Source organism: Schistocerca serialis, chromosome 1 (assembly GCF_023864345.2).
Source record: "Schistocerca serialis cubense isolate TAMUIC-IGC-003099 chromosome 1, iqSchSeri2.2, whole genome shotgun sequence".
NCBI classification, from domain to species: Eukaryota; Metazoa; Arthropoda; class Insecta; order Orthoptera; family Acrididae; genus Schistocerca; species Schistocerca serialis.
In genome coordinates this window covers 206,786,487-206,807,737 of record NC_064638.1, presented here as the reverse complement: position 1 = coordinate 206,807,737, position 21,251 = coordinate 206,786,487, and the positions used below count along the sequence as shown (strand labels likewise).

At 47.1% G+C, this 21,251-nt stretch overlaps 1 protein-coding gene across 2 annotated transcripts in view; it reads right to left on the bottom strand.

Moving 5' to 3' along the window:
• LOC126465767 (UNC93-like protein) overlaps positions 1-20,115 on the bottom strand; it is a 364,481-nt gene extending 344,366 nt beyond the window's left edge. Inside the window, exon 1 of one of the 2 annotated variants that reach the window (XM_050096333.1) lies at positions 20,082-20,115. The gene's annotated coding sequence lies outside the window, so the exon portion shown is untranslated. Of the gene's footprint in view, positions 1-17,640; positions 17,682-20,081 lie in introns of those variants that run through there. The other variant, XM_050096334.1, reaches the window with a different exon arrangement.
• Positions 20,116-21,251: the final 1,136 nt, after the last annotated feature.

The following is a 21,251-nucleotide window of genomic DNA, read 5'->3' as shown; positions in this document are numbered from 1 at the left end:
GAAGTGCACATATAAGCACTGTTCTTGTTACCATTTGCTTGAGTGTTCAAATTGATAGACAGTTTCAGATTTTGAACTGATGTATTGTTGAAGACTTTTGCACTCTGAGGTGGCTATGTGAAACAGGAAACATGTCGTGCAATCCCCCCTGCGGGTCCGGGGATTAGAATAGGCCCGAGGTATTCCTGCCTGTCGTAAGAGGCGACTAAAAGGAGTCCCACCCCCTCAAGGGGGTCGTTAGCGCCTGCGTCCGGAGACGGACGGTTCCACGACCTCTATTTGTGGTCATTTTGCTTTTTTCCCTTCTCGTTTCTTCCTTCCTTTGGTTGGTTCCTTTCTTTGCTCTTTTCCACCTCACTGTCTTCCTTACTGTTTCCGTGCCTTCTTCTCCTTGCCTTCTCATTGCCTTCTTCTCTTTGCCTTCTCATTATCTTCTTCTCCTTGCCTTCTCATTATCTTCTTCTCCTTGCCTTCTCATTACCTTCTTCTCCTTGCCTTCTCATTACCTTCTTCTCCTTGCCTTCTCATTACCTTCTTCTCCTTGCCTTCTCTGGTCTCCGCCTCGGCGTTTGAGACAGTCTGTCCTCTCTCTCTCTCTCTCCCTCTCTCTCCCTCTCTCTCTCTCCCCTTTTTCCTCTTCTTCCTTCCTCCCTGTGCATGCCTGAAGGCCGACCCACACGTTCGCACGCGTAGCCGGTGACGGGGTAACGCGTAATTCCCCGCTCTGGGTAGACATGTAAGGCACGCGTGTACCCCCTGGTAAAGGCCAGGCCCGGGGAGGGATGATTGCCTGAGCTGATACCTTCTGACCATGCCGATTGGTCCCTCCGTCTGGTTCTCGGGAGGTGTGACCTGAGGTGTAAACATTCACCTAAGGCGGGAGTGCCCTCTGAGAGGGTCCCCACAAGGAAGGAGCGCGCCATCAGAGACGCTGGCAATCATGGGGGATTCCTCCGCAATGGATTTCACTCCATCTGTCTTGACTTCTGCCCAAAAACGGAAACGTGACCAGCCATCAGTAACTAAAGTACTACCGCCTGCCCCACAGTTCCTCGTCGTTTCTCGATCTGAGGACGGAATGGATTTTTCCTCTGTCAACCCTTTCGTTATCCAGAAGGGTGTAGATGCCATAGCCGGATCTGTCAAATCTTGTACCAGGTTGCGTAACGGTACCTTATTACTAGAAACTGAGAGCGCCTTTCAGCCACAAAAACTGCTTCGTTCCACACTACTGTAAACGTTCCCTGTGCAGGTGGAGGCTCACCGCACTTTGAATTCGTCTCGTGGTGTGGTCTATACTAGCTCCCTCGACGGACTGACTGACAAGGAGATTCAATCTTTCCTCGCTGAGCAGGGCGTGACGGCTGTCCATAGGGTCATGAAAAAGGTCAACAGTGACCTTGTGCCGACCCGGACACTTTTCTTGACCTTCGATAGTGTTAAGCTGCCATCGCGCATCAAGGCGGGCTATGAGGTTATTTCTGTTCGCCCCTATGTCCCGACACCTACGCGCTGTTACCAGTGTCAGCGTTTCAATCACACTCGACAGTCTTGTTCCAATGCGGCTAAATGTGTCACTTGTGGCAGGGATGCGCATGAGGGTGACTGTCCACCTCCGTCTCCTCGTTGTGTGAACTGTCAGGGTGACCATGCAGCATCCTCCCGCGACTGTCCTGTCTATAAGGAAGAACGCTGTATCCAAGAAATTCGGGTCAAAGAGAAAGTGTCCACCTCGGCTGCTCGCAAGCTATTTGCTAGTAGGAAGCCCACGCTGCTCCCAGCGGGGAAATACAGTACTGTCCTCGCCTCTCCTCGGACTACCAGGGAGGTGGCAACCCAGACATGCGATCTGACCTTCAGCACCACGGTCGTCCGTTCGGCCAGTGCTAAGATCGCCCGGTCGACGTCTCCTCTTCCTCCTGTCACCCCTCAGACACAAGCACCTTCATCAGCTTCTGCCAAGACGAAGACCCAGAAGTCAGATGCACGGGCCTTTAAGAAGGAACCGTCCCGTGCAGACTTCCTACGTACCTCGACCTCCCAGCCTTCGACCGGTACTTCCACCAAACGTACTTCCAAGAAGGCTCCTAGGAAGCACAGTTCTCCTTCTCCGCCACGGCGCATTTCTTCTCCTGCGCCACCCAGCGGTTGCCGCCCCAGGCCGTCATCCGTTTCGCCTGGCCGCACCGCTGGTAGCCGAACATCTGGCCGTTCACCGGCGGAGGAAGCTCCCCCTCCCGGCCATCTTCCCAAGATGGCCGATGAACCTATAGACCCAATGGACGAAGACTGTCCGCCTACTGATAGCGGCGGCAGTGCTCGCTCGAAGCCAGGCCCTCCGCGGCCTTCGAGGTGACCCCTTCTTTTATCTTCCCTTTCTTACGATGGCACTTATTCACTGGAATATTCGCAGCATTCGCTCCAATCGAGAGGACTTGAAGTTGCTGCTCCGCTTGCACCGTCCGCTCGTCGTAGCCCTCCAGGAAACGAAGCTAAGCCCATGCGATCAAATTGCCTTGGCACACTACACCTCTGTGCGTTTTGACCTACCCCCTGTGGTAGGAATCCCGGCTCATGGAGGGGTTATGTTGCTGGTCCGGGATGATATTTACTATGATCCCATCACGTTGCACACCGGCCTGCAGGCAGTTGCCATCCGCATTACTCTCCCCACTTTTACATTTTCCATTTGTACCATTTACACTCCATCGTCATCTGCCATTACCAGGGCAGACATGATGCAACTTATTGCTCAGCTACCTGCACCATTTTTGTTAACTGGAGACTTCAATGCCCACCATCCCCTTTGGGGCTCTCCAGCATCCTGCCCGAGGGGCTCCCTGTTAGCAGACCTTTTCAACCAGCTCAACCTTGTCTGCCTCAATACTGGCGCCCCTACTTTTCTTTCGGACACATCTCACACCTATTCCCATTTAGACCTCTCTATATGTACTCCCCAACTTGCACGCCGGTTTGAGTGGTATGTACTTTCTGATACATATTCGAGCGACCACTTCCCGTGTGTTATCCATCTCCTGCAGCATACCCCCTCTCCATGCTCCTCTAGTTGGACGATCTCCAAGGCAGACTGGGGGCTCTTCTCTTCCAGGGCGACCTTTCAGGATCAAACCTTCACTAGCTGCGATCGTCAGGTCGCACACCTCACGGAAGTCATTCTCGCTGCTGCTGAATATTCCATCCCTCACCCAACTTCTTCTCCACGTCGCGTACCGGTCCCCTGGTGGACTGCAGCATGTAGAGACGCTTTACGTGCTCGTCGACGTGCTTTACGCACCTTTAAACGCCACCCTACAGTGGCGAATTGTATCAATTATAAAAGATTACGTGCTCAGTGTCGTCGTATTATTAAAGAAAGCAAGAAAGCCAGCTGGGCTGCTTTCACAAGCACCTTCAACAGTTTTACTCCTCCTTCTGTTGTCTGGGGTGGCCTGCGCCGGCTATCTGGCACTAAGGTCCACTCACCAGTTTCTGGCTTGACGGTCGCGAATGACGCCCTTGTGGCCCCTGAGGATGTCTCCAATGCCTTCGGCCGCTTTTTCGCCGAGGTTTCGAGCTCCGCTCATTACCACCCTGCCTTCCTCCCGCGCAAACAGGCAGAGGAGGCTAGGCCACCTAACTTCCGCTCCTCGAATCGTGAAAGTTATAATGCCCCATTCACCATGCGGGAACTCGAAAACGCACTTGGCCGATCACGGTCCTCCGCTCCAGGGCCTGATTCTATTCATATTCAGATGCTGAAGAACCTTTCTCCTGCGGGTAAAGGTTTTCTTCTTCGTACTTATAATCGCATCTGGATTGAGGGACATGTTCCCGCATGCTGGCGCGAGTCTATTGTTGTCCCGATTCCTAAGCCGGGGAAGGACAAGCACTTGCCTTCCAGTTATCGACCCATCTCGCTTACCAGCTGTGTCTGTAAAGTGATGGAGCGAATGGTTACCTCTCGATTGGTTTGGCTGCTCGAGTCTCGACGCCTACTTACCAATGTACAATGTGGATTTCGTAGGCGCCGCTCTGCTGTTGACCATCTGGTACCTTGTCGACCTTCATTATGAATAACTTCTTGCGGAAGCGCCCGACCGGGGCTGTGTTCTTTGATTTGGAGAAGGCTTATGATACCTGTTGGAGGGCGGGCATTCTCCGCACCATGCATACATGGGGCCTTCGCGGTCGCCTCCCTCTTTTTATTCGTTCTTTTTTAATGGATCGACGGTTCAGGGTACGTGTGGGTTCTGTCCTGTCAGACACCTTTCGCCAGGAGAATGGGGTGCCACAGGGCTCAGTTTTGAGCGTCGCTCTCTTCGCCATCGCGATCAATCCAATAATGGATTGCCTCCCAGCTGATGTATCAGGCTCCCTTTTCGTGGACGATTTTACCATCTATTGCAGTGCGCAGTGTACAGTGTCCTGGAGCGCTGTCATCAGTGTTCTCTTGACTGTCTTTACTCCTGGAGTGTCGCCAATGGCTTCCGTTTTTCTGCCGAGAAGACGGTCTGTATTAACTTCTGGCGCTACAAAGAGTTTCTCCCACCGTCCTTACGACTCGGCCCCGTTGCTCTCCCAATCGTGGAGACAACAAAATTTTTAGGTCTTACATTTGACAGGAAACTTAGCTGGTCACCACATGTGTCATATTTGGCTGCCCGTTGTACCCGTTCTTTAAATGTCCTCCGTGTTCTCAGTGGTATGTCGTGGGGAGCAGATCGAACCGTCCTGCTTCGTCTATATCGGTCGATCGTCCGCTCCAAGCTGGATTATGGGAGCTTCGTATACTCCTCTGCACGGCCATCCATCTTACGCCGCCTCAACTCCATACAACATCGGGGTTTACGACTTGCGATTGGAGCATTTTATACTAGTCCCATAGAGAGTCTTCACGCTGACGCTGGCGAACTGCCACTCACCTACCGGCGCGATATACTGCTTTGTCGGTATGCCTGCTGGCTACTGTCAATGCCCGACCACCCGTCTTATCGCTCCTTTTTTGACGACTCTCTTGACCGTCAATACGGGTTGCATGTCTCTGCTACCCCCTGGAGTTCGCTTTCGTCACCTCCTTCACCACCTTAATTTTTCACTCCCTGCAACCTTTCGAGTGGGCGAGAGCCACACGCCACCTTGGCTCCAGGCTCAGGTCCGCGTTCACCTTGACCTCAGCTCGCTCCCAAAAGAGGTTACCCCCAGTTCAGTCTACCACTCCCGTTTTGTTGAACTTCGTTCAAAGTTCATCAATAGGACCTTCATTTATACAGATGGCTCAAAGACCAATGACGGGGTCGGGTGTTCCTTTATTGTCGGGGCACAAAGTTTCAAATACCGGCTCCATGGCCATTATTCGGTCTTCACAGCTGAGCTCTTTGCCCTCTACCAGGCTGTTCTTTACATCTGCCGCCACCGACATTCTGCTTATGTCATCTGCTCCGATTCCCTGAGCGCCATCCAGAGCCTCAGTGATCCGTATCCGGTTCACCCTTTCGTGCATCGGATCCAACGCTCTCTTCAGCAGCTGGTGGACGTCGGTTCTCCGGTTAGCTTTATGTGGGTCCCTGGCCATGTCGGTATCCCTGGGAACGAAGCTGCAGATGCCGCGGCCAAGGCTGCGGTCCTCCAACCTCGGACAGCTTCTTGTTGTGTCCCTTCCTCGGATTGTAGCAGGGTAATTTGTCGGCGCATTTTATCGCTGTGGCATGCTGATTGGGCTGCACTTACAGACAACAAGCTTCGGGCCTTGAAACCTCTTCCCACGGCTTGGACGTCCTCCTCCCGCCCTTCTCGGCGGGAGGAGGTCGTTTTGGCCCGGTTACGCATCGGACACTGCCGGTTCAGCCATCGCCATCTGCTGAAGGCTGCGCCGGCGCCGTTCTACCCATGTGGGCAATTGCTGACCGTCCGCCACATTTTAATTTCCTGTACAGATTTCAACACACTGCGTCTCGATCTTAACCTGCCATGTACTTTAGATGCCATTTTAGCCGATGACCCACGAGCAGCTGCTCGTGTCCTTCGTTTTATCAATTTGACACACCTCTCTAAGGACATTTGATTATGCTGTTTTTTAATCCTCTGCCTATCAGTCTGTCTTTTATCGTGTTTTCCCGTTTAGTTGTTGTTTTAAACTTGTGCCTCGCGGTGCATTCTTAACGTAGTAAGGGCGCTAATGACCATTGAAGTTGTGCGCCCTAAAAACCACAAAAAAAAAAAAATGTCGTGCAATACCTCTAAATTTATACTACATTTTGTATGATTGTTGTGAATGGCGAGTAGTTCATGAGATGGTCGTGCAGCAATAATGCATATGCTGCAATGCCTGGATGAATGTTTTGTGTTGATTCAAATTCAGTACATACAACTACAGTTAAAGTTTCCACTGCCTCGTCTTGCTTTGAACAATCTATCACCACTAAGGATGCTAATTCTTTAAACTTCTGTTGACTGGGTATCCATTCATATTCATCACCCTCATATTGAGAAGTACATATTATACAGCAGACTGAAATCATTATGACCCCATTCAAGATGTATGTTATCCTATTGACATACGCAAAACTTAAGTACACTCTAGCTTTGGGTAGTTTACAGTCGTCAAATACTTTTGAGTCGTTTTTCCAATCCCCCTTCCTGCCTGTTCGCAAAACAAGAATAACAGATGAAGGCATTTCTAGATGAATTGACGTCTTAATAGACCATATTCGTTTGGGTATCTCTGAAAGGATTGGATACTCATAAAGTTCCCATGAACAGAATTAATGGTACCTGAGCACCTGCATCCAATACACATAAAAGTTTCATGCTCTTTGTTTAATATTAGTTTACAATATTGTCTTCGCGTCTCTGCACTCCTGTCTAGCATTCAAATTGATGTATTTATTATCCTAAAAAAATCATTAACATTTTGAGTCGGATACAGTCATTAAAGTGGTTACTTATCGATCATCATTAAAACAAAGACGCTTTTCGTTGTGCGGAATCCTCTCACAAAATTTCAATCATCAATTTTCCCCTCCGAATGCAAAAATATTTTGTTGACGTTGACGTATATAGGGAAAAACGGTGCGCTGTACGCTCTTGGAATAACAGAATTATTGTGAAGCCGATTTAGTGAACCCTCTGCCATCCAATTGGGTGTGATTTGCAGAGTATCCAAGTAGATGTAGTTGTAGATCTGTCTATGAACCACCCTATATTTTGTAAAACATTCAGGTTCAAAGTTAATGCAGTGATATATCTTTTGAAGGTTGATGTGATCCCAATGTTTTTTGTTCGGTCGACCTCGATTCCATTAAGTTCATACCCTGTTTCTTGAAACAGGAAGAAGAATGCCTTACATGTAAATTTCGATTTCACTGCTGGAGAAGTTTGATGATTCTTCTACATAAATCTTCGTTTCAAGTATGGGAAACTGTTGCCCAAAATTGTTAAAACATCTTCATGTTGAATGAGAATTCTTATCTTGTTACTATTAAGCATCGCCAAAGCAAAAGATTTGTGGGTGAAATATCCCTGATGAATGATCCAAACGCCATATTATAATGAACTTGTTATGACAAGTGATTTTATTACGAGGTTTCAGTTCTAGATTCCTAATGTGTTATCATATGATGCTTCCAATGTGAAATGGTGTTCTGATGGGTGTGTGCAGCGTTTTAATACTTTGTACCCATGATGCTTCAAGTGAATGCATTCTACGATATCCTGACTAGAGTGAAAACTGACTAGATTCACGTCTTTGTTTACAATGCTATACTCGAGATGGTCTAATTTCAGAATAGTCACTGGGAGGTGTATGGGATTTCAAGGCACCACAACAGTCTTATAACCTTCACCCACATAGGCAAGAGTCTGTCGGTCATATGGATTAATCTATCATTGAGATACGTATTAATTGTGATATTACATTCAACACAGTTCATGCTGGCAGGTATAATATAGACCAACTGATCTGACTCTGTATTATTCTCCAAAACTTGGCTCATTGAGAAACCTAGTAGTGATCCTATTGAACCTTCGTGACTAAAGTCTACAGTATCTTTCATTGTTTTTATTTCTGTTTTAAACGTGCTATCGTTTGCATGTAATACAAAGCTTTTTTTAAAATCGTTTTACATATGCATTCAAATAGTATTGCATGAAATGAGGGTGTTTCGATAATTTTGCAACTATCTAGATGCTGTTTTATGTTTCCAGACTGAACAGTGTAATACTCCACTCCTCATTGTTTCGATCTATGCGGACTAAATAGTTTGCTCTTAATACTGACCCACTTTCATTTGAAGTAAGAATGTGTGACGTCAAATCTAACCTTCAGCTGATGCAGTGGTGTCCTTACTGTCTATTGTTAGGAGAAATATCAGGCAGAAATGTTCAGAGATATGAATCAAATTCGAAGATTGTAGAAAATCTGGTTTTTGTTAGTAAAGTATTGGTACAATTCTTCTAGCGGTCTGAAATCATCGTTTGATTGAAGATAGTACACATTATTCCTGAATGAAAATTTCACTCTGCAGTGGAGTGTGCGCTAATGTGAAACTTCCTCGCAGATTAAAACTGTGTGCCGGACCGAGACTCGAACTCGAGACCTTTGCCTTTCCCGCGCATGTGCTCTACCAACTGAGCTACCCAAGCACGACTCACGAATACGCAGTTCAGCAGATAACGTACAGAGAGTATGCAGCTAAACTTTATAAAACTGAAATATGGGCGTGAAAATGATCGCAAATGTGCAACTAAGTGGAAAAACTATCACCACTGCGTAATTATAACAATGATGCTTCATCTTTATGTAAGTACAGATATATTTTCGACAAAATCTGCATCGCCACTTACAATTGTTCCACTTGCATCTGTTTAGTCACGAGCAAATAATTTTTTTGTATTTATACAGTGATCTCCAGGAATATATGCTTGTACATGAATGTAGAAACACCTGAAAATGGGCACAAGCCCGAAACCGGTCGTGTAACGAATAAATAATCTTTTATTATGACTGGCAGCGCAAATTTATTTTCTTTGACCAGCTTACGCCCTAGATGCGGGTTCACCTAGGAATCTCGTATATGGAAATACAATATAGGCTAGGATCTAGGTATCAAAAAAATGCTTAGGAAAACTATTTCGCATTTGTGTATCCTCCCAGATTTACGTAAGGCTCAAACTGTGAAATCATTTGTTCATTCTTGAAAAATAAAAAGGTCTTATACTCTGAAAACAGCAACTACTATATTAAGCATCTGAATTGTAGAAGGAAGATTCGAGCTATATTTTGCTGTACGTGACTGCGTGCTTCTTGGTGGTACATAAGCTGTTGGACAGCTGTATCTTACTACACTGCTGCAAGTTATATCATATGGGATACATTAGTTGAAATAAACAGTTTATTCAACATACTTTGGTGACCACTTCTACACCGCAAAATAAATATTCTTCTTAACGAAACGTCGTTTCATACAGAACGTAAGCGTGTAATGGTAGTGTTACCAGCTACGTGCAGTACACGCTGTCGGTTTATTTGAGATTGCAACACAATTTCATAGACAAATAAATGAAATTAACAATTCGCTAACAATGATTTGGTAATCACCAAATCACATAACATAAATTTTGTCTTCCAAGAAAAAATGTTATCGTTTATTTAAGCATGTGCTCAAACTGTTAACCATAGACTGAAAATCACATCTGCAATCGCCGTTCGAAAAAACGATGAACAGATGTAATTGCGGTGCATGATAAATAGAACATGCACAACCTATTCGATAGGACATACCGTGTGACGTAGTTGGGGCTTTGTCATAGAGTTCTTTGAGTGCTCTCCAAAGAAAGAAATCAAGAGGAGTGAAATCGGGGGACCTCACAGGCAGTTTGAGAACAGAATTTCGTCCTATCCAACGTCCAGGAAATTTCGCATTCAGTATTTGCGTTGCAACACGGGACGAGAGAGCTGGACAACCGTCGTGTTGCAGCCACATACACAGTCGAATATTCAGTGGTATCTCTTCTGGAAGAACCGGCAGAGTATTGTGCGTAAAAATAAGAACGTGCACTTAGAACGCCTAACATGAAGTTATGTCACACAGTGTCATTTCCTAGGACGTCGCACCATACGTTTACGTTCTGCGGCCGTTGATGTTGCACCTGACGAAACCAGTATGGATTTTCGGCTGCCCACTAGTGCATATTACGCAAATTTCCATTAGCGTGGTTGGTAAACGCTGCTTATTCGATAAAAAGCACACGCTGGAAAAACGTAGGGTCATCTCTCAGATGCTGAAGGGCAAACCAACAAAATTCTGTACGACGTTCGAAATCAGGGTCGTCGAATGCCGGATGCAGTGACAGCTGGTAGGGATGGAAATTCTGTTGATTCACTACGGGAATGACACTAGTCTGGCTCATTCCACATTCCTTTGTAATATGTCTCACACCACGGTGTGGATTCATTAGCGTCGTAGCCAGAACACATTCTCCGTGTTCTCTCCATCAGTTGCAGTCATCTTTCTTGTCCTCTGTTTGACATTCAACCAGCCCGTCCGCACTAGCATCTTAATAATTCGTGCAGTTTCCTTGTATGTCAGACATTAGCGATCTGCATAGATAGCCCTATACCACTGTATGGCATTTCTTTTACATTCAGCATATAAAAGTAGTACATTCAACTCCTTCTTATTGGTGTACATGCCTGCTCGCAACGAATGTTGCAGCAGAAATGTGCGCCCACAATGCAGACAAGTAAACAGTAAATGTGTTGACATTCTGACACAGCGTAGTACGAGAGCTCTGCAAACGCCGCCAATGCCAATTTCGGCAACCTTGTTCTCAAATTGTAGGACATTTCTCGAATTTTTTACGACAGGTTGCAACCTTAATATTAACAAAAGCTGTATCACTGTAATTGTTTTCTCAACAGCTATCGAGTGAACTTATAAAAAGTATACGGTTTCATTTAAAAACACGTACTTGCTTCAACACCCTCACTGACACCAGCGCTAAAACAAACAAGAACTGCGTACCCCTCGACGCTCTAACATTCACCGAAAACGGCGTTTCGATATGTGCAAACCGTTCACGAAATAAATGGGGTGTTACGTCTTATGTGGCTCATCCTATATATACATACTGATTGGAAAAAAAATCTTAGTACTAAGGAGGAGTTTTGTAACATAAACGGAAAGTTGATAGGCATATTTTTACAACTGAAGGATTACGTCTATCCAGATTTTACGCAGATCGCGTAAGAGTGGCGCTAGCAGCGTCACTAACGAAACTCCTCCCGAACAGGCCATGGAGGCCAAACGGTGCCGACCGGCCGCCGTGTCATCCTCAGTCCACAGGCGTCATTGGATGCGGATATGGAGGGGCATGTGGTCAGCACACCGCTCTCCCGGCCGTATGTCAGTTTCCGAGACCGGAGCCGCTACTTCTCAACCAAGTAGCTCCTCAGTTTGCCTCACAAGGGCTGAGTGTAGCCCGCTTGCCAACAGCGCTCGGCACACCGGGTGGTCACCTACCCAAGTGCTAGCCCAGCCCGACAGCGCCCAACTTCGGTGATCTAACGGGAACCGGTGTTACCATTGCGGCAAGGCCGTTGGAAGTAGCGTCACTATGAGAATGCAAATCAGGGTTGCTTTAAATAGACGCCTTAAGTGTCGTATGTGTTAGTTTCTTTGAGATTGGATGTCGTGAGTTGCTGTTAGTCAAGTATACCTGCAAGGCGACAAAGACGCTATTACCAACACCGCACTGAGTTTGAAAAAGTTCGTATATTAAGGCTACGAGAAGCTGGGTATTCCTTCTGCTATACTGCAAAAAGACTTGGCAGGAATGTAGCCACAGTTCATGACTTCTGGCAGCGGTGTTCATGAGAATATACGATCGCAAGAAGACCGGGACCCAGACGCCCACAAGACTCTACCGAGAGGGAAGACCATCATGTTTGGCGTAGGGCAGAGTCGCATTGTACAGAATCTGCAGTACTAGCCGCACTGCACCTAAACCTACATTTACAGTCTGAGGTGCGACTTATTATGACAGCGGGAGCACTCTCGTGGTTATCTCATGCACTGTGACGGCATATTTGTAAATCAGTTTGGTGAATCGGCCTGTTGTGCTGTGATTCGTGAACAGCATTCAGGGTGTGTTTTCCAGCAAATGGTTCAAATGGCTCTGAGCACTATGCGACTTAACTTCTGAGGTCATCAGTCGCCTAGAACTTAGAACTAATTAAACCTAACTAACCTAAGGACATCACACTCATCCATGCCCGAGGCAGGATTCGAACCTGCGACCGTAGCGGTCGCTCGGCTCCAGACTGTAGCGCCCAGAACCGCACGGCCACTCCGGCTGGCTGTTTTCCAGCAGGATAATGCCGGCTCATATACTGCTGTTGTTACCCAAGATGCCCTACAGAGTGTCGACGTGTTACCACGGCCTGCTCGATCACCAGATCTGTCTCCAACCGGCCACAAATTGACATTCCGCACCTGTACAACACAATGCACGTGCGATTGTATGTTTGCATTCAACATTCTGGAGACTATATCGGTTATTATTATACTGGCATTTCAAGTTTGCAGCCGGCCGGAGTGGCCGTGCGTTTCTAGGCGATACAGTCTGGTGCCGAGCGACCACTAAGGTCGCAGGTTCGATTCCTGCCTCGGGCATGGATGTGTGTGATGTCCATAGGTTAGTTAGATTTAATTAGTTCTAAGTTCTAGGCGACTGATGACCTCAGAAGTTAAGTCGCATAGTGCTCAGAGCCATTTGAACCACTTCAAGTTTGCAGTGGCTTATCACTTGCAATGTTAATCACCAAAATGTAATAGCTAGGCAAATATAATCCCAAACTTTCATTACTCTATGTACATAAATTTTTAGTGTTGAGTTTTTTGTCGTCAGTGTCTGTGTGTGTGTGTGTGTGTGTGTGTGTGTGTGTGTGTGTGTGTGTGTGTGTATGTGTGTGTGTGTGTGTGTGTTTGTCTGAGGTACATCCATCTTGTGTTAAATATTACATGCTACTTGTTGCCTGCACAGACTGGAAATGCATCTGCATTTATCTGCAGAATGAGCATTGTTACGAGTTCACTATATGATGTGCACTTTTAAGTGCAATACATTGGGCTGCTTAGGTCAGCCTATATACAGAACATATGATGTGAGGCTTCTTTTGGCTGCTGCTCAAATGCGACTCCATACATGACTGAACTGGCATTCTGTGATGTATATTGGTGCTGATACTATCACATAAACATACATACTTGTTACACATATCGATGTTAATCTCAACCTAGAAGCCTGCACTATCAATGTGTGAGGCAAATAGCATTACGATTTCAAGCAATCTGATGGAATTACATAATACTCTGATTTAATATATCCACACACTTTTGCATTAGCACTTCGGTCTGTTACATGCGATATACAAAGAAGTCCTTCGTGGCAAGGCAGCAGGTAGACACATATTCAGCTTGTTTTGTTGCTGACTTCGTCAGTCAGAACTAAATAGTTGTATACTGCTACATTCACCGTCAAATGTATGTAAAGTGTCTTTCTGACTTAAGTGTACACCTCATTTTACAATACAATACTGATTGGGCGTGTGAGGATTAACTGACAAACGAGATAGCATAACGAGCAGGTGGAGATGAAAATGCATAGAGTTATTCAGTTTTACATTAGATAGTTATACCTGCTTGGCGGTGCTTGCAGAAAGCGCCATGTCATCTTTATATCTGTCGATGAGATACCACACCAGATTTAACACACAATATGGCGTCACACCTTAGTACTGTAAGTGTGACTTTGATTTCAGACTTGACGGAGCTTTTCAGATCATGGTAGCCTCTCGTCAGGCATCAAAGATCGCAGTAAATGTGATATAAGCAGAGATATACACTCTTGGAAATTGAAATAAGAACACCGTGAATTCATTGTCCCAGGAAGGGGAAACTTTATTGACACATTCCTGGGGTCAGATACATCACATGATCACACTGACAGAACCACAGGCACATAGACACAGGCAACAGAGCATGCACAATGTCGGCACTAGCACAGTGTATATCCACCTTTCGCAGCAATGCAGGCTGCTATTCTCCCATGGAGACGATCGTAGAGATGCTGGATGTAGTCCTGTGGAACGGCTTGCCATGCCATTTCCACCTGGCGCCTCAGTTGGACCAGCGTTCGTGCTGGACGTGCAGACCGCGTGAGAGGACGCTTCATCCAGTCCCAAACATGCTCAATGGGGGACAGATCCGGAGATCTTGCTGGCCAGGGTAGTTGACTTACACCTTCTAGAGCACGTTGGGTGGCACGGGATACATGCGGACGTGCATTGTCCTGTTGGAACAGCAAGTTCCCTTGCCGGTCTAGGAATGGTAGAACGATGGGTTCGATGACGGTTTGGATGTACCGTGCACTATTCAGTGTCCCCTCGACGATCACCAGTGGTGTACGGCCAGTGTAGGAGATCGCTCCCCACACCATGATGCCGGGTGTTGGCCCTGAGTGCCTCGGTCGTATGCAGTCCTGATTGTGGCGCTCACCTGCACGGCGCCAAACACGCATACGACCATCATTGGCACCAAGGCAGAAGCGACTCTCATCGCTGAAGACGACATGTCTCCATTCGTCCCTCCATTCACGCCTGTCGCGACACCACTGGAGGCGGGCTGCACGATGTTGGGGCGTGAGCGGAAGACGGCCTAACGGTGTGCGGGACCGTAGCCCAGCTTCATGGAGACGGTTGCGAATGGTCCTCGCCGATACCCCAGGAGCAACAGTGTCCCTAATTTGCTGGGAAGTGGCGGTGCGGTCCCCTACGGCACTGCGTAGGATCCTACGGTCTTGGCGTGCATCCGTGCGTCGCTGCGGTCCAGTCCCAGGTCGACGGGCACGTGCACCTTCCGCCGACCACTGGCGACAACATCGATGTACTGTGGAGACCTCATGCCCCACGTGTTGAGCAATTCGGCGGTACGTCCACCCGGCCTCCCGCATGCCCACTATACGCCCTCGCTCAAAGTCTGTCAACTGCACATACGGTTCACGTCCACGCTGTCGCGGCATGCTACCAGTGTTAAAGACTGCGATGGAGCTCCGTATGCCACGGCAAACTGGCTGACACTGACGGCGGCGGTGCACAAATGCTGCGCAGCTAGCGCCATTCGACGGCCAACACCGCGGTTCCTGGTGTGTCCGCTGTGCCGTGCGTGTGATCATTGCTTGTACAGCCCTCTCGCAGTGTCTGGAGCAAGTATGGTGGGTCTGACACACCGGTGTCAATGTGTTCTTTTTTCCATTTCCAGGAGTGTATTTGTCGCTAAACGTTTTTCTGAAATGTCTGTTGCTGATACAGTATGATCCATGAGTAGGGAGAATATGGATGTTATGTCTCTCTAGAATGACACTGCGCTACATCTACCCATATTTGAAGAAAACTGCTGGTGGATTTCTTATTAAATGTCTGTCTGCAACTTAGTCAGCGAGTCAATACTTACATAATCACTGACTCGTTAGGAATACATGTGTGCTGTCTCTTGATAAAATGAGGATTGTAAAAATGTGTGTTCAGGTTTATTGCTGTTTAATTGAGATGTGTGCCATATTATGCTCTGACTGAGAGGTGTACTGCATAACTGATAAATAATTCAGATCCTTCGATTACTTCTGAGAACAGGCTGCATTGTGACTGGCTGTTGAGCCACAAAAGTGGGACGAAAATCCAACAGTGAGACGAAGACCTACACTTAACATCTGGCGAACCAGTCCGGCTAGGCGCGCGGTCTAACGCGGTGCTTCCCGAGCGGGAAGGCGTGCCAGTCCCTGGTACGAATCCCCCCAGCAGATCTGTGTCGGGGTCCCATGTGCCGGCCAGCCAGTGGATGGTTCTTAAGGCGGTTTTCCATCTACCTCGGCGAATGCGGGCTCGTTACCCTTATTCCACCTCAATTACAATGTGTCGGCGGTTGCTGCGCGAACACCATTTCCACGTACGCATACACCATAATTACTTTACTACGCAACCATTTGGAGCTACACTCGTCTGGTATGAGACGTTCCTGGGGGGATCTACTGGGGGTCGAACCGCACAATAACCCTGCGTTCGCCAGCCAGGGTGGCCGAGCGGCTCTAGACACCACAGTCTGTAACCGCGCGACCGCTACGGTCGCAGGTTCGAATCCTGCCTCGGGCATGGATGTGTGTGGTGTCCTTAGGTTAGTTAGGTTTAAGTAGTTCTAAGTTCTAGGCGACTGATGTCCTCAGAAGTTAAGTCCCATAGTGCTCAGAGCCATTTGAACCATTTTTTGAACCCTGGGTCCGGTGTGGGGCGGCGGTGGGGTGGATGGACTACTGTGGCCTGTTGTGGGGTTGTGAACCACTGAGGGCTATGGTAGGTCGATGCCTCTCCGTCGTTTCTAGGTCCCCAGTTTAATACAATACAATACATCTGGCAACTAATTATTTACGATGTGCTGTTACAGTCTGCATTTCAAATGTCTTCTTTTACAAGAATGGACACATTCATACAGCAGACACACACTTCCACATGTGCTGAATGTCCATGCCTTTGCAGTGGCGCTCAACTTTGTGGTAAGCTCGTTCGAACTCTGTTTGCGGATAAAAGTTTCGCTGCCAACATTTGGCCCTCAAGGGGGGAGGAGGGGGGGAGGGGTGGTGGTGCAGAATTCCTTATCAGCCGACTGCGCCAACATTCTGGGCTAAAGCTTTAAACATGCGACCGTTACAAGGTAAAATTAAAACAATTTGTCGCGAAAATGAAGTCTTTTTGAACTAGGTTTCGGCCACTTCTAAGAGTGCCTTCATCAGAAATAAAACGTTTAAAACTAGCATGTCACATATAAAATGAATATGAAGTGATAACGCTTTAGCCACAAAATGTTAAAATAGAAAACATAGAGGCAGGCAACTAAGGGCTGCTCCACATGTCGACCTGTGCTAGTGGTCACAGCCCTTAGCTGCCTGCCTCTGTGTCTTCTATTTTAATATTTTGTGGCTAAAGCGTTATTGCTTCATATTTATTTTATACGTAACAAGCTAGTTTTAAATCTTTTATTTCTGATGAAGACATTTTTAGAAGTGGCCGAAACATAGATCAAAAAGACTTCATTTTCGCAACCGAGGGCTGCAATTATTTTAATTTTATTCTGGACTAAATTCCAAACCTCTCTGCAGTGTCTTATGAACTGATGGCACGTAACACTGTTGATGGTTATCTGTCCGAGGGATGGGAACCTCAAGAGCAGCATTTCCCTCACTGCTGTTCGAGAGGAATGGGCTAGGTACAGGTATCTTGTTTCATCCTGTTTCCTCTCCCATCATCGTCATACAACACAAAAAGTAACACCACAATATACACATATCCATTACACTTACATACACTTCAAAATACACATAAGGATCAGCTCTCACATATCCTCGAGGAAGAGCCACTGTGAGCGGCAGAAGCAAACCTTTTCTGGTGTTATAGCTAAAGCTATCAGTTGTAATATCCCAGCCACCAATGCTGTACGGCTTTAGTTTACTTTTAATAGCAGAGGTGCTTTCATTTTTCAGATATGTATTAAAACAAATTTTAACAATATTACGAGAAGGAAAGTTGCTACTCACCGTATAGTGGAGAAGCTGAGTCGCAGATAGGCACAGCAAAAAGACTCTCACAATCAAAGATTTTGGCCATTAAGACCTTCGTCAGCAAAAGATACACATACGCACAAGCACACTCAAGCAAAAGCAACTCACACACACGACTGCTGTCTCAGGCAACTGAAACCACACTAGCATTTTGGAGTGTGGTTTCAGTTGCCTGAGACTGAGGTCATGTGTTCAAATGGCTCTGTACACTATGGGACTTAACATCTGAGGTCATCAGTCCCCTACCCTTAGAACTGTACTACTGACCATTAAAACTGCTACACCAGGAAGATGACGTGCTACAGACGCGAAATTTAACCGACAGGAAGAAGGTGCTGTGATATGCAAATGATTAGCTTTTCAGGGCATTCACACAAGGTTGGCGCCGGTGGCGACACCTACAACGTGCTGACATGAGAAAAGTTTCCAACCGATTTCTCATACACAATCAGCAGTTGACTGGCGTTGCCTGGTGAAACGTTGTTGTGATCCCACGTTTAAGGAGGAGAAATGCGTAACATCACGTTTCCAACTTTGATAAAGGTCCGATTGTAGCCTATCGCGATTGCGGTTTATCGTATCGCGACATTGCTGCTCTCGTTGGTCGAGATCCAATGACTGTTAGCGAAATATGGAATCGGTGGGTTCAGGAGGGTAATACGGAACGCCGTGCTAGATACCAACGGCCTCGTATCTCTAGCAGTCGAGATGACAGGCCTCTTATCCGCATGGCTGTATCGGATCTTGCAGCCACGTCTCGATCCCTGAGTCAACAGATGGGGGCGTTAGCAAGACAACAACCATCAGCACGAACAGTTCGACGAAGTTTGCAGCAGCATGGACTATCAGCTCGGAGACCATGGCTGCGGTTACCCTTGACGCTGCATCACAGACAAGAGCGCCTGCGATGGTGTACTCAGCGACGAACCTGGGTGCACGAATGGCAAAACGTCATTTTTTCGGATGAATCCAGGTTCTGTTTACAGCATCATCATGGTCGCATCCGTGTTTGGCGACATCGCGGTGAACGCACATTGGAAGCGTGTATTCGTCATCGTCTTACTGGCGTATCACTCGGCGTGATGGTATGGGGTGCCATTGGTTACACGTCTGGGTCACCTCTTGTTCGCATTGACGGCACTTTGAACAGTGGACGTTACATTTCAGATGTGTTACGACCCGATGGCTCTACCCTTCATTCGATCCCTGCGAAACCCTACATTTCAGCAGGATAATGCACTACCGCATGTTGCAGATCCTGTACGGGCCTTTCTGGACACAGAAAATGTTTGACTGCTGCCCTGGCCAGCACATTCTCTAGTTCTATTACCAATTGAAAACGTCTTGTCAATGGTGGCCGAGCAACTGGCTCGTCACAATAGGCCAGTCACTACTCTTGATGAACTGTGGTATGGTGTTGAAGCTGCATGGGCAGCTGTACCTGTACACGCCATCCAAGCTCTGTTTGCCTCAATGCCCAGGCGTATCAGGGCCATTATTAGGGCCAGAGGTGGTTGTTCAGGGTACTGATTTCTCAGGATCTATGCACCCAAATTGCGTGAAAATGTAATTACATGTCAGTTCTAGTATAATATATTTGTCCAATAAATACCCGTTTATCATCTGCATTTCTTCTTGGTGTAGCAATTTTAATGGCCAGTAGTGTACTTAAACCTAACTAACCTGATGCGCCTAGAACCGCTCGGTCACAACGGCCGGCTGCAGTCGCGTGTGTTAGTTGCCTTTGCGTGAGCGTGTGTGTGTGTATCCGTATATGATGAGTAGCCACTTTCCTTCTCATAATATTGTTACATTCCATCCTGAATTGGTTCAAATGGCTCTGAGCACTATGGGACTTAACATCTTAGGTCATCAGTCCCCTAGAACTTAGAACTAGTTAAACGTGACTAACTTAAGGACATCACACACATCCACGCCCGAGGCAGGATTCGAACCTGCGACCGTAGCAGTCGCGCGGTTCCTGACTGACGCGCCCAGAACCGCATGGCCACCGCGGCCGGCCCATCCTGAATTTTCAATTGTTTGAAAACTAATTTTAACCTTGGCGTATTCAATCAGACCATATTTGGTTTGTATCATCACAGCCACACCACGCCGACAATATGCGGACAACGAGGCTGCAGGACAAATGTAACCCTGGCCTTTAGTTCAGTATGATTAGCGTGTGTTACACTGTGCTCGGGGCAGTACCTGATGACCAGAGACGGCAGGAGGGCGCAGGAGACGACGAGCACGGCGCACTGCACGACCAGCGCCCGCGTCCCCAGGTCTGCAGCGCCGTTGACGGTGATCTGAAGGGTGACGGCGCCGTCGTGTGCCGTGAAGTGCAGCATGAAGGCCGCGCTCAAACACAGCACGCGCACCACCAGCCGGCGCCGCTCTGGCCCTGTGTCCACCTGTGGCCCAGCCGCCACCGCCCCATTGGATGACGAAGCCCCATCTTGCTTACTGCCGGAGTCGCCCACAAAGGACTCGTTCACGAACACACACTGCGTCATCACACGACCGACACCTCCTGCAGTGGGCTTCACGTCGCCGTAATGGGAGGCGTCCGAGCTGGAGGTATCGACACATTCACCGTTCACGCCCTCCGTGTTTCGGTTAGGCATCTCCTGCTCGGGTGAACTCCTACCACGGCACTGCTCATGAAAACTGCTTTCACCTATTCCTTTTTGGGACAGCAATTGGTCAGAATTTCCTGGATCTACTCTGTGTACTAGAATCGGTTCAGATGCCATTTTTTTGAAGGGCTTCTTCACATTGGGATTAACGATTCTTTTCATTGCGCTCGAATCTTTCTCGTTTCCTTCAGCTGTTTGTACAACGATTCCGCAGCTACTTGTTTCTGAACACTCATCCACTGAATTAATACTGTCGCACTGAGAGAACAACGGACTGTTAAAACCATTCAGTCGTTCAACAAAAGTCAAATTATGACTGTTGTCGTTAATATAGGTGCAATTGTTCCTTTTTCCATACGGCTGCTGATTTGCTGGCACCACTTCCTCAAGAATGGCTGGCAAACTGGCGCGTCTCATATCTCAGTTGAATACTTGAGGGCCTAGACTGTTTCATGATCACTTTATCATTAATGACAAATCGACTTCCATACGTAGTAATCCTATACCGCACTACTGAACTTCGAGAAACTGAAGTACAATTAAGGCACGTCTCACGTTCCACGGCGCCTTTCATATCCAATTTCATCCCCTTAGGAATGGAATTTCGAACATTTCCTCCTTAAACGATGGGTACAGTATAATATACATAGTCTTCCTCCCCTTGCTCCAGCGGTCTAATAGAGATCTCTTCATTACAACTTAAATACCTTTGCTCTTTTTACTCCGATTGATATGGTGTTTTTACCATTATCCTTGTAATCACTTCATGCAGAATTTAACAGTTTTCCCACTAATTACCTTTTTGCAATATTATTCTTAAATGGATAAACGGTTGTCAGCTTGAATGTGTGCAATATAGACAGCACACTGCCGTATCTCATAATGATACATTAAACATATTACTAAGTATATGACTTACTGAATTATAACTCGTTCTAAGAATGA